Here is a 16,010-nt window from a genome sequence, read left to right on the forward strand (position 1 = left end):
TTTAGTTTCGTGCATGGTGAGAGATATGGGTTTAGTTTCATCCTGTTGCATATGGATTTCCAATTCTCCCAGCACCATTTGTTGAAGAGGCTATCTTTTCTTCATTGCATATTTTTGGCCCCTTTGTCTAGTATGAGAAAATTGTATTTATTTGGGTTTGTGTCCATGTCCTCTATTCTGTACCATTGATCTACCTTTCTATTTTGGTACCAATACCATGCCGTTTTGGTTACTATTGCTTTGTAATACAGTTGAAGATCTGGTATTGCAATACCCCCTGTTTCACTCTTCCTGCTAAGGATTGCTTTAGCTATTCTGGGTTTCTTATTCTTCCAGATGAATTTCATAATTGCTTGCTCTATTTCTGTAAGGTACATCATTGGGATTTTAATTGGAATTGCATTGAATTTGTATAGCACTTTAGGTAGTATAGCCATTTTGACAATATTAATTCTTCCTATCCAAGAACATGGAAGATCTTTCCATCTTCTAAGGTGTTCTTTAATTTCTTTCTTTACTGTTGTATAGTTCTCATTGTAGAGGTCTTTCACCTTTTTTGTGAGATTGATTCCCAAGTATTTTATTTTTTTCGAGGCTATTGTGAATGGGGTAGTTTTCCTAATTTCTCTTTCAGAAGATTCATCACTTATGTATAAAAATGCATTGGATTTATGAGCATTGATCTTGTAACCTGCTACTTACTGAATTCACTTATGAGTTCTAAGAGTTTTCTGGTGAAATTTCCAGGTTCCTCTAAATATATAATCATGTCATCAGCGAACAGGGATAGTTTGAGTTCTTCTTTTCCAATTCGTATCCCTTTAATTTCTTTGGTTTGTCTAATTGCTCTGGCTAGAGTCTCAAGAACGATATTGAATAGAAGTGGTGAAAGAGGGCATCCCTGCCTTGTTCCAGTTTTTAGGGGGAATGCTTTCAGTTTTTCACCATTTAGAATGATATTAGCCATGGGCTTAGCATAAATGGCCTTTACAATGTTAAGGAATGTTCCCACTATCCCTATTTTTTCTAGTGTTTTGAACATGATGGGGTGCTGTATTTTATCAAATGCTTTTTCTGCATCTATTGAAATAATCATGTGATTCTTGACTTTAACTCTATTGATATGGTGAATGACATTTATTGATTTCCTGATGATGAACCAACCTTGCATCCTTGGGATGAAACCCACTTGATCATGGTGCACTATCTTTTTAATATGTTTTTGTATGCGATTTGCTAAAATTTTGTTGAGAATTTTTGCATCGATGTTCATTAAGGATATTGGTCTGAAATTTTCTTTCCTTGATGAGTCTCTGTCTGGTTTAGGTATCAGTGTAATATTGGCTTCATAGAATGAGTTTGGGAGGGTTCCCTCCTCTTCTATTTTATGGAATACTTTGAGAAGTATTGGAATGAGCTCTTCTTTAAAGGTTTTGTAGAACTAGGCTGAGAACCCATCTGGTCCCGGACTTTTCTTTGTTGGTAGGCTTTTGATGATTTCTTCTATTTCAGTACTTGAAATTGGTCTATTTAAATTGTGTATGTCCTCCTCGTTCAGTTTAGGCAATTCATATGTCTCTAGAAACCTGTTGATGTCTTCGAAATTTTCTATTTTGTTGGAATATAGATTTTCAAAATAGCTTCTAATTATGTTTTGTATTTCACTCGTGTCTGTTGTGATATTTCCTTGTTCATTCCGAATTTTAGTGATTTGGGTGATTTGGGTTTTCTCTCGTCTTCTCTTTGTTAGTGTTGCTAAAGGTTTATCAATTTTGTTTATTTTTTCGAAGAACCAACTATTTATTTTGTCATTTTTTTGTATTGTTTCTTTTGTTTCAATTTCATTGATTTCAGCTCTGAGTTTAACTATTTCCTGTCTTCTACTACTTTTGGTGCTGCCCTGTTCTTCTTTTTCTAGGGCTTTGACCTTTAGTGTTAGGTGGTTTATTTGTTGAGTTTTACTTCTTTTATTAAATGCGCTCCATGAAATAAATTTTCCTCTAAGTACTGCTTTCATAGTGTCCCAGAGATTTTCATATGATGTTTCTTTGTTCTCATTTACCTCTAAGAATTTTTAAATTTCCTTCCTAATATCTTCTGTTATCCATTCATCATATAATAGCATATTGTTTAATCTCCAGATGTTGGAATAGTTTCTGTGGTTTACTCTTTCATTTATTTCTAACGTAAATCCATTATGATCTGATAGAATACAAGGTAGTGTCTCTATCTTCTTGTATTTGAAACATTAGCTTTGTGGCATAATACATGGTCTATTTTAGAGAAGGTTACATGTGCTGCTGAGAAAAAAGTGTATCCGCTCTTGGTTGGATGGTATATTCTATAAATGTCCGTTAAGTCTAAATTATTGATTGTATTATTGAGATCTATGGTTTCTTTGTTCAATTTTTGTCTGGAAGATCTGTCCAGTGGTGAGAGAGGCGTGTTAAAATCACCTAGTATTATTGTGTTATGGTCTATTTGGTTTCTGAAATTGAGAAGGATTTGTTTGACATACATGGATGAGCCACTGTTTGGGGCATAGATGTTTATGATTGTTATATCTTGCTGATTTATGCTTCCCTTAAGCAGTATGAAATGACCTTCTTTATCCCTTCTGACTAACTTTGGCTTGAAGTCCACATTATCTGAAATGAGGATGGATACTCCAGCTTTTTTGCTGAGTCCATGTGCATGGTATGTTTTTTCCCATCCTTTCACCTTTAGTCTATGGGTATCTTTTTTATGAGGTGAGTCTCTTGTAGGCAACATATTGTTGGATCCTTCTTTTTAATCCAATCTGCCAGTCTATGTCTTTTGATTGATGAATTCAGGCCATTAACATTCAGGGTTATTATTGAGATATGATTTGGTTTCCCGGTCATTTGGTTCATTTTTTAAATTTTATTTATTTATTTGTTTGACACAACTTGGTTCCTCCTTTATTTGACAATTCCTTTAGGATAATTCCTCCCTTTGCTGATTTGCTTCTTTGTTTTTCATCTCTTCCTCATGGAATATTTTGCTGAGAATGTTCTGTAATGCTGGCTTTCTTTTTGTAAATTCTTTTAGCTTTTGTTTATCATGGAAGGATTTGATTTCATCGTCAAATTTGAAGGTAAGTTTTGCTGGGTATAAGATTCTTGGTTGGCATCCATTTTCTTTCAGGGCTTGAAAAATGTTGTTCCAGGCCCTTCTAGCTTTTAGGGTCTGGATTGAAAAATCTGCTGATATCCGTATTCCCCCTGAATGTAATTTGGCTTTTCTCTCACAGCCTTTAAAATTCTGTCTTTATTTTGTATGTTAGGCATTTTCATTATAATGTGCCTTGGTGTGGGTCTGTTGTAATTTTGTGTATTTGGAGTCCTATAAGCCTCTTGAACTTGATTTTCCATTTCATTCTTCAGATTTGGGAAATTTTCTGATATTATTTCATTGAATAGATTGTTCATCCCTTTGGCTTGTTTCTCTTTTTTTTTTTTTTTTTTTTTTTTTTTTTTTTTTTGGAGGGACTGGTTCTTTATTTCAAAAAGACACTTGTCAATATTCAGTATCAAAACAGTTGCACTATTGGTTTCTCTTTCTCCCAACTGGCCCCAAAGAGACCACAACAAAGGAGAGTACATTTTAAGCCAATAAGCTGCAGGATGTATACCTAACAGACCTCACAGAAACCTCATCTAAAAGTGGGGTTTGGGTTGTGAAAGAAACATTGAAAGATCAGCACACTGCCAGCCCAGACTGCAGGACTCTCACAGCCAGATGGGGTGGCCAGGTACCCCAGCCCCAAAGATGCAAAGTTTCAAAATAATATAAAATTTAAAAAGTTTTGTACACGAGCTATTCAAGATTCTCTAGCACTGACTGATACAAAGCACAATGAGATGGCTCTTTTAGATACAGCAGCTTCAGACCCAGAAAAGGGTGATGAGATGAGTTTCATATGGCTAAATCAGTGGCAAAAACATAATTTTCTTTTTTTCTTTCTTTCTTTTTTTTTCAAGGAGACAGGAGAGCAATTAAGTGGTCACCTCAAGATTAAGGGGCCCATGATCCATTCTGTGAACACCTGCAAGGGGGTAGAGATGGGAGAAAAATTTGGTCTCAGGGCTAAGGATATGTATGGCTCAATGGTAGAGCATTTGAGGAACATGCAAGAGGCCCTGGGTTCAATCCCCAGCACCACAAAAACAAAAGGTCTCAGAGGTCTCACCATCTTAATTTGGTCATTTCTGATGAAAAAAATAATAATAATAATAAGTAAAAAATAAGAATAAAGTTGTCTAAAGATACCTTAAAGCTAAAAACAAAACAAAACCTGAATAGCACGGTTTTTGTTATTTGGCTAACTCCTCTTGGAATCACCTTTCTGGTTTGGCTGGTACTTTGCACAGAGCAATGAGGTTTCCCATAGTACAGTCTTTCCCTGGGCTCTGTTTGGCTTTCAGTAAGGCAGGCCCATTCCTCTTTTCCTTCTCTACAGAGAGGGCAATAGGGATTAGGCTGGAAAGTTACCTTCCAAAAGTGAGAAAGGAATTAGATTGCTGCTTCAGAGCTATGAAATTATTTGGAATGTTTTACAAATGGTTACTGTAACAACAAAAAAAGTAATTACAAAATGTGTACATCACAACATGCTTTTAAAGACACTTTGCGTTGTGCTCACATTCCCTTAAATGTTGTTCCCAAAAGTGCTCAGCCTTTAGCCCAGCTGGAATCTCTGGGAAGAGGCAGAGACAGTTTGGTGAAAAAGACAAGGGGGTGGGGGTAGAGGGGGTGTTGAAAGGAGAAAGCAGCCTTCCAGTTAAAGGTCAGCCCTCAGTTTCAAAGTCAGCTTCAGGCTGGCTGGCCTCAGGCGAAGTCAGGGTCAGAGGGAGGAGCAGCAGCAGGGCGGGACTGGGGAGCTCTACATCTCATTCAGGTCAAGCAGAGTCTGGTCCAGCATCCTTTGTGTACAGAGGTGCTCCTCTTTGGTGCATTTCAGCTTATCTTCCAAATCATCAATTGTCTTTTCCAGTTTGGCTACTGATCTCTCAGCAAACTCAGCACGGGTCTCTGCCTCCTTGAGTTTATCAGTAAGAATCTTTATTTCTTCCTCATATTTGTCTTCTTTTTGAGAGTACTTTTCTTCAGCAGCATTCAGACACTTCAGGTTCTGGTCCATCAGTCTGATCTGCTCATCCATCTCTCGGCAACAGGACTCTGCCAGCTCGGCTCGTTCCTCTGTGCGTTCCAAGTCTCCTTCAATAATCACTAACTTACGAGCCACCTCTTCATACTTCCTATCTGCTTCTTCTGCAATGTGCTTAGCTTCTTTGAGTTGGATTTCCTGGAGTTCCATCTTTTCTTCATCTTTTAGGACCCGGTTTCAATAACCTTCATACCTCTCTCACTCTCATCAGCAGCTTTCTCTGCTTCCTCCAGCTTTTGCAGGGCAGTAGCTAGACGCTCCTGAGCACGGTCCAGCTCCTCTTCAACTAGTTGGATCCTACGGTTCAAGGAGGCGACCTCAGCCTCAGCCTGTTCCCGGCCCGCCTTTCTCCCTCAACTTCCCGTTGGAGGCGCTCAGCCCTCTCCTCAGCATCATCAGCTTGCTGCTGCAGAACCTGTATCTTGCGCTTCACCGCCTCGACGGTGGTGATTCCGGCCATGGTGCCCACCCAGCCGCTCCTCGATATCCGCCTTCTGCCTCCTCCGCTCGGCGTTGCAGCCGCTTCTCACCCCTACTTCCGCCTGCTACGCCCTGAAATACCCCTTTGGCTTGTTTCTCTAGGCCTTCCTCAATCCCAATAATTCTTAAATTTGGCCTTTTCATGTTATCCCATAATTCTTGTAGATTCTGTTCATGATTTCTTACCATCTTCTCTGTTTGTTCAGCTTTGTTTTCAAGGTTAAATATTTTGTCTTCAATGTCTGAGGTTCTGTCTTCCAGGTGTTCTATCCTATTGGATATGCTTTCTATGGAGTTCTTAATTTGGTTTATTGTTTCCTTCATGTCAAGGATTTCTGTTTGGTTTTTTTTTCAATATCTCTAACTCTTTATTGAAATGATCTTTTGCTTCCTGTATTTGCTCTTTTAACTGTCAATTGGTGCGATCATTCAATGCCTGCATTTGCTCTTTCATCTCATCATTCAGTGCGTGCATTTGCTCTTTCATCTCATCGTTTGTTTCCCTGATCATTTTAATTATGTACATTCTGAACTCCTTTTCTGTCATTTCTTCTGCCATGCTGTCATTGGGTTTTATTGATGTAACATCTAGATTTGTTTGCAGCATTTTCTTTCCTTGTTTTCTCATATTGTTCAGGTATCAGTGGACCGCTGAGATATTGCAGATTTCCTCTGTTGACTTACAATGTCCCTGAAGATTTCTATATATATCCCCTCTTAGCCTTCAGTAGGCTGAAGTCTTGGAGGAGGTTGATAATGCGGTGCTCCACAAGGAAGCTGCCTCTCTAGGAGTGGTGGACTTCAGGTGGGGTATATTCCCTGCTAGTGGGCAGAGGTGCCTCCACTTGTTGACCAATGGTCATCCAAAGGGGAACTAGGCTGCGGGCTGAGGCAAGGCCTGTTTGGGCCTGTGTCTCTGGTTTTACCGTCCTTGTGGGAAAACCTCACCCGGCAGGGAAGACTCACCCGGTGGGGAGGTCTCGCTGGTCAGTTCCCTCCTAGAGGTTCCCCTCAATTTACAGCTACCGCCTGGGCTGGGCTGCCTTCCTCTGCAAAGTTCCCAGGGGCCCGGCCCTACCTCCTGGGCCTGGGAGCCTCACCCTTCGCAGATGAATCTCCTTAGGCTGCCCCTCCTCAGAGAATCTGCCCACAGTCCTGGAACCTTTGCTCCGCACCTAAGCGTGTGTCTGTGGGGCTCTTCCACCAAGAAGCTTCCTAGATCCTGGGACCCTGCTCTGCACCTAATTGCCTGGCTATGCGGCCCCTCCTGTGAGCAGCCACCTGGGGCCCCGTACAATCGCTCTGAGTCCCAGATACCCGCCGCACACCTCTTCCTCCAGACAGCCGCCCATTATTCTGGTGCGGTCACTAGGAGTCCAAGCAACTCACTGCGTGCCTCCTCCTCCCACCAACCACCTGTAGCCCAGGGCAATCAGTCACTCTGAGTCGAAATGACCCTCCCTGTTCCTCCTCCTCCTCCAGGTAACCCCCCGGGTGTTCAGGAGCGGTCGCTCTGAGTGGCTCTGAATCCATGTGACCCGCTGCACGCCTCCTCTGGGCGGCCGCCCGGAGCTCTGGTGCGGCCACTCGAGACCAAGCGACCCACTGCGCTCCTCCTCCAGGCAGCCCCCCTGTGTTCAGGAGCTGTTGCTTTAAGTCCAAACAACTCGCCAATTGCCTCTTCCTCTGAGCAACCGCCTGGAGCTCTAATGCAGTCACTGCGTGTCCAAACGACCCGCCGCGCTCCTCCTCCTCCTCCTACTCCTCTGGGCAGGCCCCGGTGTTCAGAAGTGGTCTGAGTCCAAACAGCTCGCCACGCATCTCCTCCTCTGGCATCCGCCTGTAGCTCTGGTATAGCCACTCCGAATCCAAGCGGCCGCGCTCCTCCTCCTCCTCCTCAGGGCAGGCCCTGGTGTTCTGAGTCCACACAGCTCTCCTCACCGCTCCTCCCTTGGGCAGCCACCGGAGCCCCAGTGGTTGCTCCGAGTCCCAGCGCTGTGCTGAGCAGCCTCCTTTACGATGCTCCCAGTTGTCCGAGTTCACTGCTCCAGTGGGGGGAGGGGTGTCTCGCCGGCAACTGTACTTCACAAAGTTCCCTGCGTTCCGGGTCTACCGTCCCATCCGGGACGCCTCCCCAACAGGAGAGACTCACTGGCTGCTTTGAGTTGGTCCCAAGTCTCTCAATATCTCCTCTTTTGAATCCTGAGTCCTGGAGCAACATGAAATGCAGCCACCCTGTAGGCCGCCATCTTGAAACCTGATATGTGGATTTAAATTTACATTTTGATTTCTTGTTTTTATTCTAAATAATTTTAATATTTCTTATAACATGCATTTTCTGGCAAAGGATTACCTCAGTATTTGTTTGTCCGAGAAGGCTTTTATTCCACCTTCAGTTTTGAAAAATAGTTTGACTGGATATGGAATTCTTGGTTGTTTCTTTCAGTAATAGAGTATGTCAGCCCACTGCCCTCTGGCCTCCATGACATTGATAAGAAATCAAGTGTTAATGTTATCCCGGTTCCCTAGACCTTGATGAGTTTATCTCTTGTTGCTTTTGAGATTTTTTCTCTTCATCTTTGTCTTTAGCAGGTTTACTATGATTTGTCTGAGTGTGGATCTCTTTGTTTTTATCCCACTGGGAATTTGTTGAGCTTCTTAGATGTGTAGATCAATATTTTCCTCAAATTTGAAAAGTTTTCTGTCTTTATTTCTTTGTTTCTTTGAAAATTTTTTGGCTCTAGTTTCTTTCTCCTCTCCTTTTGGTACTCCCATCACACATGTTGTGCTTAAAGATGTGCCATATTTCAGCTGAGTGTAGCAGCATACCACCTATAATCTCAGGGACTCAGGAGGCTGAGACAGGAAGGCTCCAAGTTTGAGGCCTGGAAAACTTAGCAAGACCCTCAGCAACTCAGTGAGACCCTGTCTCAAAGTTAAATAAAATAAAAATAAAAGGACCAGGGATGTAGCTCAGTGGTAAAGTACCCTGGGACTCAGTCTGTGATAACTACCCCTCTCCAAAAAATTGATGTCTTATATTTCTCTGAGGCTTTTTCCATTTTTCTTTATTCTCTCTGTTTTTCATATTGCATAGTCTTTATCAATCTATCATTAAGTTCATTGACTTTCTTTTTTAATTTTTTAAGTATTTATTTATTTTAGTTCATTGACTTTCTTCTGCCAATACACAGATCTCCTGTTGAGTCCTTCTAATGAAATTTTGAATTTCAGTTATTGTACATTTTAACTCCCAAATTTCCATTTGGTGCTGTTTCTCTTATAATTTGTCTTTACTTATATTCTTTTGATGAGACATTGCCCTTATATATCTTTAAATGTGGTTTTCTTTAGTTCTTTAAACATATTTATAATGGATACTTGAAGTCACTGCGAAATCTGATATTTAGTTGCTCTTATTTCCTCCCAAGTATATGGATCACACATTCCTGTTTCTTTGCATACCATGTTTTTTGGGTTGAAAACTAGACATTGTAGGTAATTTTAGGTTTTACAGCTCCAAATACTTCACTACCCCTTCTTTGGGGATTTGGTTGTTGTTTGCTTATTTGTTTGTTTAGTAACGGGATTGAACTATTTTAGTGAAGTCCATTTCCCCACAGTGTACAGCCTCTGGTGTCACTCCTCTGAGGCATACTGTCTCCTGGAAGGATAGGAGTATGAGAAGGACTCTGATTACCTCTGCCCCTAATGTCTCTGTTAAAACCAATTTAGTATCAAAACCCAGAAGTTAAACTCCACTGATTTCTAGCTGATTGGTTCTAATATTTTTGACATAGATTTGGCATAAATTGTTCCACCATCTAATCTAATTAAATTCAAGCAGGGGTAGTTTTGTGATCAAAACTTGAGATTTATTCTAACTCTGAGGATTGAACCCAGGACCTTGTGCATGCAAGGCAAACACTCTACCAACTAAGCTATATCCCCAGCTCTATTCTGATTCTTTTAGCCATTTCTTTCTCTGATTCTTGCTGATGACCTAGCTGATGGTCAGCTGATTCTTGCTGATGACCTACATACAGGTATGGGTTGTTGCTCTTAAGTTAAAGGATCTACCAGCCTCATTTTAATCGTATATTACCAAAATCTCCATTTTTTTTGCAAGAGTCCTTAGACTTGAATCTCCTCACACCCTTTCAAATAAAACCAGATCCTTTGGGAAGACATTCATAATTCTCTATTCCTATAGACTCCCTCTTTGACTGAGTTACTACTCTGGACTTTGGCAGGGTGGTATCTCCTATTCTTCTCAGCTTATATCTTCTGGCATGGAACCTCCTTTGAGTGAGCTGGAGTTGAGGGTGATTGGGCCTCAGTATTTTCAGCCTGCTGGTTCTGGGGCACAGCTTCAAACTTATGTGTGGGGGCTAGATGAAGGGAACATCCTACCTCTCAGCTGCACTCTCCATGAATTTAGACTCTTTTACCCAGAATTGAAATGGATGAGATGTGCTGGTGGTGGTCAGGCCCCTCTTGGTGAAACATGCTTATTCATTTTGAACTGAGGAATGAGAGATCCTGTTTTCTTGGCTACATTTGCCTGGGCTAGAACATCTGTCAAGCTGAGCTGGGAAGAAGGGTAATGCAGGTCATGTCTCAAATGCCACACTTTCCTTGTTGTTGATGAATTTTGGTACATTTTCTTTAATGTATGTTTCTTCACCTGTCATATGCCATTAGAACAAGTTTTAGATGATTTAAATGGTTGTTTTTAATTGTTTTCAGCAGTTATGCTTGTTTCACTGGGGAGTAGGACTAATGAACATCTCATGCTACCATTCTAAAGTGAATCTCTTCACCGTTTCTTTTTAAGTCTTTATGTGCCCCTACCTGATCTGAGCCTAAAAGTTTTACTGCTTTTATATTGTCTCAGTTCAAAATTCTCCCACTTAGAAGTTGTTTTACTGAAGGTAATTCGCTTAACTTCTAAACTTTGATTTCCTTAATTATAAAATGAGGATAAATCCTTGCATCAACCTTGCCGCATTGATGTGAGGATTAAATGAAGCAATGTATACAAAATACATAGCACATAGTATGACGTAGTTGGCACCATGCACCATATGACTTCATTCAATTTCTACCTGCTGCTACCAGTAACTTTTGAGAAATATTTTAAGCACACAAATAACAGAGATAATGTAATGTACATATCCACCATTCAACATTAGAAACAAATTATAGATGCAATTCAAGTCCCATGTAAACTCTCTAATATTTTCTGCTCCTCCTCTCTCACCACAGGGAACCATAGTCCTTAACTTGTTTTTATCATTTCCAAGAATGTTTTCATACTTTACTACATATATACAGTAAGGAAAAAAGTTATTCAGAGGCATTTTTTCCTTTTGATGAAGACATAAATGTCCTGTTTCTGTAAGGGCAAATTCCTTCATACCAATCAAATGAGATCCCTGGGATGTTAGTTATTTACAAGTACATGTTCTTTTTCCTTTGATATGAGAACAACAGCTCTGGATAAATACCAGAAAGAAATGGTTTATCTTAAAGGGTGGACTCTTTGTCATGTTCAGAGAAGTTTGTTGTAACCCTATGTACTAAGTGTTACTGTCTACAATACCTATGTTAAGAATTTAATTTGGCGATCCAAGATGGCAGACTAGAGGGTGACTGCATCTCCAGTCATTCCAGAACCCAGGATTCAAGAAGGGGAGGCATTGAGAGACTCGGACTAAAATAGAAGCATGGGGTGAGTCTCCCCCACACGGTGAAACTAGGCCCTGGCGGCAGGCCCAGATTTGGGCGGCTTATTAGAGTAGGGCAGGGCAGCTAGAGTCTTCCCCAGGCAGCCCTGTGCACTCTGGCAGTGGGCTCCTCCCACATGGCAAGCTTCTCCAGCTTCTCGGAGCAGGCACCCTAGTGAGAGCCTTTCTGCACAGAACGAGCTCCAAGTCCCTGAGCCAGTGCAGTGAGCTCTGGCCCGCAGGTTGCTTCAGGGACCAGGACAGGGCAGCCAGGGACTTCCCCACGCAGCCCGGCTCCCTCCGGCAGGAAGCGCCTTTCTAGGCTAGCTTCTCGGAGCAGACCGCCCAGTGAGAGCCTGTCTACACAGAGCCAGCCACAAGTACCCGAGCCAGCGGAGAGCTCCAAGCCGCAAACAACCTCTGGGACCAGGGCAGGGCAGCCAGAGACCTCTGCAGGTGGCCCTGCCCCCTCTGGGCGCAGGCTTTTTCCACGGGGCGATCCAAGATGGTGGACTAGAGGGTGACTGCATCTCCAGTCGCTCCAGAACCCAGGATTCAAGAAGGGGAGGCATTGAGAGACTCGGACTAAAATAGAGCCACGGGGTGAGTCTCCCCGACCTGGTGAAGCTCGGCCTGGGTGGCAGGCCCAGATTCGGGCGGATTATCAGAGTAGGGCAGGGCAGCTAGAGTCTTCCCCAGGCAGCCCTGTGCACTCCGGTTCTGGGCTCCTCCCACACGGCCAGCTTCTTGGAGCAGGCCCCCCAGTGAGTGCCTTTCCACACAGAGCCAGCTCCAAGCCCTGGAAACAGTAGCGGGCTAGGGACAGCTTTCGTCGGAAGCACTGCATTATCAAGTTACTCCAAGACTTCAGGCTATTGAAGGCTGTGAGGTGATACACTGGAAATCTACAGGGACACTATAAGCCAATAGAGGAAATCTGCAATATTACAGAGTCCCGCTGACATCTGACCAATATGAGAAAACAAGGGAAGAAAATGTCCCAAACAAACCTAGATACTATATCAATGAAACCCAATGACAGCACAGCAGAAGAAATGTCAGAAAGGGAGTTCAGAACGTACATAATTAAAACAATCATGGAAGCAAAAGAAGAGATGAAAGAGCAAATGCAGGCATTGAAGGAGGAGATGAAAGAGCAAATGCAGGCATTAAATGATCACACCAATCAACAGTTAAAAGAGCAAATACAGGAAGCAAGAGATCATTTCAATAAAGAGTTAGAGATATTGAAAAAAAAAAACAAACAGAAATCCTTGAAATGAAGGAAACAATAAACCAAGTTAAAAACTCCATAGAAAGCATAACCAATAGGATAGAACACCTGGAAGACATAACCTCAGACATTGAAGACAAAATATTTAATCTTGAAAACAAAGTTGAATCAACAGAGAAGATGGTAAGAAATCATGAACAGAATCTACAAGAATTATGGGATAACATGAAAAGGCCAAATTTAAGAATTATTGGGATTGAGGAAGGCTTAGAGAAACAAACCAAAGGAATGAACAATCTATTCAATGAAATAATATCAGAAAATTTCCCAAATCTGAAGAATGAAATGGAAAACCAAGTACAAGAGGCTTATAGGACTCCAAATACACAAAATTACAACAGACCCACACCAAGGCACATTATTATGAAAATGCCTAACATACAAAATAAAGACAGAATTTTAAAGGCTGCAAGAGAAAAGAATCAAATTACATTCAGGGGGAAACCAATAAGAATATCAGCAGATTTTTCAATCCAGACCCTAAAAGCTAGAAGGGCCTGGAACAACATTTACCAAGCCCTGAAAGAAAACGGATGCCAACCAAGAATCTTATACCCAGCAAAACTTACTTTCAGATTTGAAGATGAAATAAGATCCTTCCATGATAAACAAAGCTAAAGGAATTTATAAAAAGAAAGCTGGCATTACAGAACATCCTCAGCAAAATATTCCATGAGGAAGAGATGAAAAACAACAATGCAAATCAGCAACAGGAGGAACTAGCCTAAAGGAGTAGCCAAATAAAGGAGAAACCAAATCATGTCAAAAAACAAAAATGAGTCAAATGACTGGGAATACAAATCATATCACAATAATAACCCTGAATGTTAATGGCCTGAACCCATCAATCAAAAGACATAGACTGGCAGATTGGATTAAAAAGAAAAATCCAACAATATCCTGCCTGCAAGAGACTCATCTCATAGAAAGAGATACCCATAGACTAAAGGTGAAAGGATGGGAAAAAACATACCATGCACATGGACTCAGCAAAAAAGCTGGAGTATCCATCCTCATTTCAGATAATGAGGACTTCAAGCCAAAACTAGTCAGAAGGGATAAAGAAGGACATTACATACTGCTTAAGGGAAACATAAATCAGCAAGACATAACAATCATAAATATCTATGCCCCAAACATTGGCTCATCAACGTACATCAAACAAATCCTTCTCAATTCCAGAAATCAAATAGACCACAACACAATAATACTAGGCAATTTTAACACACCTCTCTCACCACTGGATAGATCGTCCAAACAAAAATTGAATAAAGAGACCATAGATCTCAATAACACAATCAACAATTTAGACTTAACCAACTTATATAAAATATACCATCCAACAAAGAGCGAATACACTTTCTTCTCAGGAGCACATGGATCCTTCTCTAAAATATACCATGTCTTATGCCACAAAGCTAATGTTAGCAAATACAAGAAGATAGAGATACTATCTTGTACTCTATCAGATCATACTGGATTGAAATTAGAAATAAATGACAGAATAAAAAACAGAAACTTCTCCAATACCTGGAGATTAAATAATATACTATTATATGATGAATGGATAACAGAAGACATCAGGAGGGAAATAAAAAAATTCTTAGAAGTAAACGAGAACAAAGACACATCATATCAAAATCTCAGGGACAAAATGAAAGCAGTTCTTAGAGGAAGATTTATTTCATGGGGCGCATTCAACAAAAGAAGTAGAAATCAACAAATAAACGACTTAACACTACAGCTCAAAGCCCTAGGAAAAGAAGAGCAGACCAACACTAAAAGTAGTAGAAGACAGGAAATAGTTAAAATCAGAGCTGAAATCGACGAAATTGAAACAAAAGAAACAATCGGAAAAATTAACAAAATAAATAGTTGGTTCTTTGAAAAAATAAACAAAATTGATAAACCTTAGCCACACTAACAAAGAGAAAGAGGGAGAAAACTCAAATTTCTAAAATTCGGAATGAACAAGGAAATATCACAACAGACACGAATGAAATACAAAACATAATTAGAAGCTATTTTGAAAATCTATACTCCAACAAAACAGAAAACCTCGAAGACATCAACAAGTTTCTAGAGTCATATGAATTACCTAAACTGAACGAGGAGGACATGCACAACTTAAACAAATCAATTTCAAACAATGAAATAGAAGAGGTCATCAAAAGCCTACCAACAAAGAAAAGTCCAGGACCAGATGGGTTCTCAGCCGAGTTCTTTTTTTTTTTTTTTATTGTAAACAAATGGGATACATGTTGTTTCTCTGTTTGTATATGGCATAAAGGCATACCATTTGTGTAATCATAAATTTACATAGAACAATGTTGTTTGATTCATTGTTATTTTTCCCTTCCCCCCACCCCTCCCACCCCTCTTTACCCTCTTTACAGTACTTCCTTCCTCCATACTTGCCCCCCTCCCTAACCCTAACTCTAACCCTAATACTAACCCTTCCCTCCCCCCCATTATGTGTCATCCTCCACTTATTAGCAATATCATTCGTCCTTTGGCTTTTTGAGATTGGCTTATCTCATTTAGCATGATGTTCTCCAATTTCATCCATTTGCCTGCAAATGCCATAATTTTATCATTCTTTATGGCTGAGTAATATTCCATTGTATATATATACCACAGTTTCTTTATCCACTCATCAATTGAAGGGCATCTAGGTTGGTTCCACAGTCTGGCTATTGTGAATTGAGCAGCTATGAACATTGATGTGGCTGTATCTCTGTAGTATGCTGATTTTAAGTCCTTTGGGTATAGGCCAAGGAGTGGGATAGCTGGGTCAAATGGAGGGTCCATTCCAAGTTTTCTAAGGAATCTCCACACTGCTTTCCAGAGTGGCTGCACTAATTTGCAACCCCACCAGCAATGTATGAGTGTACCTTTCTCCCCTCATCCTCGCCAACACCTGTTGTTGCTCGTATTCTTGATAATTGCCATTCTAATTGGGGTGGGATGGAATCTTAGGGTAGTTTTGATTTGCATTTCTCTTATTACTAGAGATGTTGAACATTTTTCCATATGTTTATTGATTGCTTGTAGATCTTCTTCTGTGAAGTGTCTATTCATTTCCTTAGCCCATTTGTCGACTGGATTATATGAATTCTTGGAGTAGAGTTTTTTTGAGTTCTTTAGAGATTCTAGAGATTAGTGCTCTATCTGAAGTATGATTGGCAAAGATATTCTCCCACTCTGTAGGCTCTTTCTTCACATTTCAGCCGAGTTCTACAAAACCTTTAAAGAAGAGCTCATTCCAATACTCCTCAATGTATTCCATAAAATAGAAGAGGAGGGAACCCTCCTG

General features: G+C 40.8%; 1 protein-coding gene and 1 pseudogene across 12 annotated transcripts in view; one reads left to right on the top strand and one right to left on the bottom strand.

Moving 5' to 3' along the window:
• The window catches only part of ARHGEF6 (Rac/Cdc42 guanine nucleotide exchange factor 6), a 130,704-nt gene that overhangs the window by 83,634 nt on the left and 31,060 nt on the right, over positions 1-16,010 (top strand). The gene's annotated exons all lie outside the window — the stretch shown is intronic.
• LOC306651783 (tropomyosin alpha-3 chain-like) lies at positions 3,923-5,747 on the bottom strand (annotated as a pseudogene). The gene has a single exon. The product of its transcript is annotated as a tropomyosin alpha-3 chain-like (transcript).

The sequence above is a fragment of the Sciurus vulgaris genome (assembly GCF_902686455.1).
Source record: "Sciurus vulgaris genome assembly, chromosome: X".
Lineage (NCBI taxonomy): Eukaryota > Metazoa > Chordata > Mammalia > Rodentia > Sciuridae > Sciurus > Sciurus vulgaris.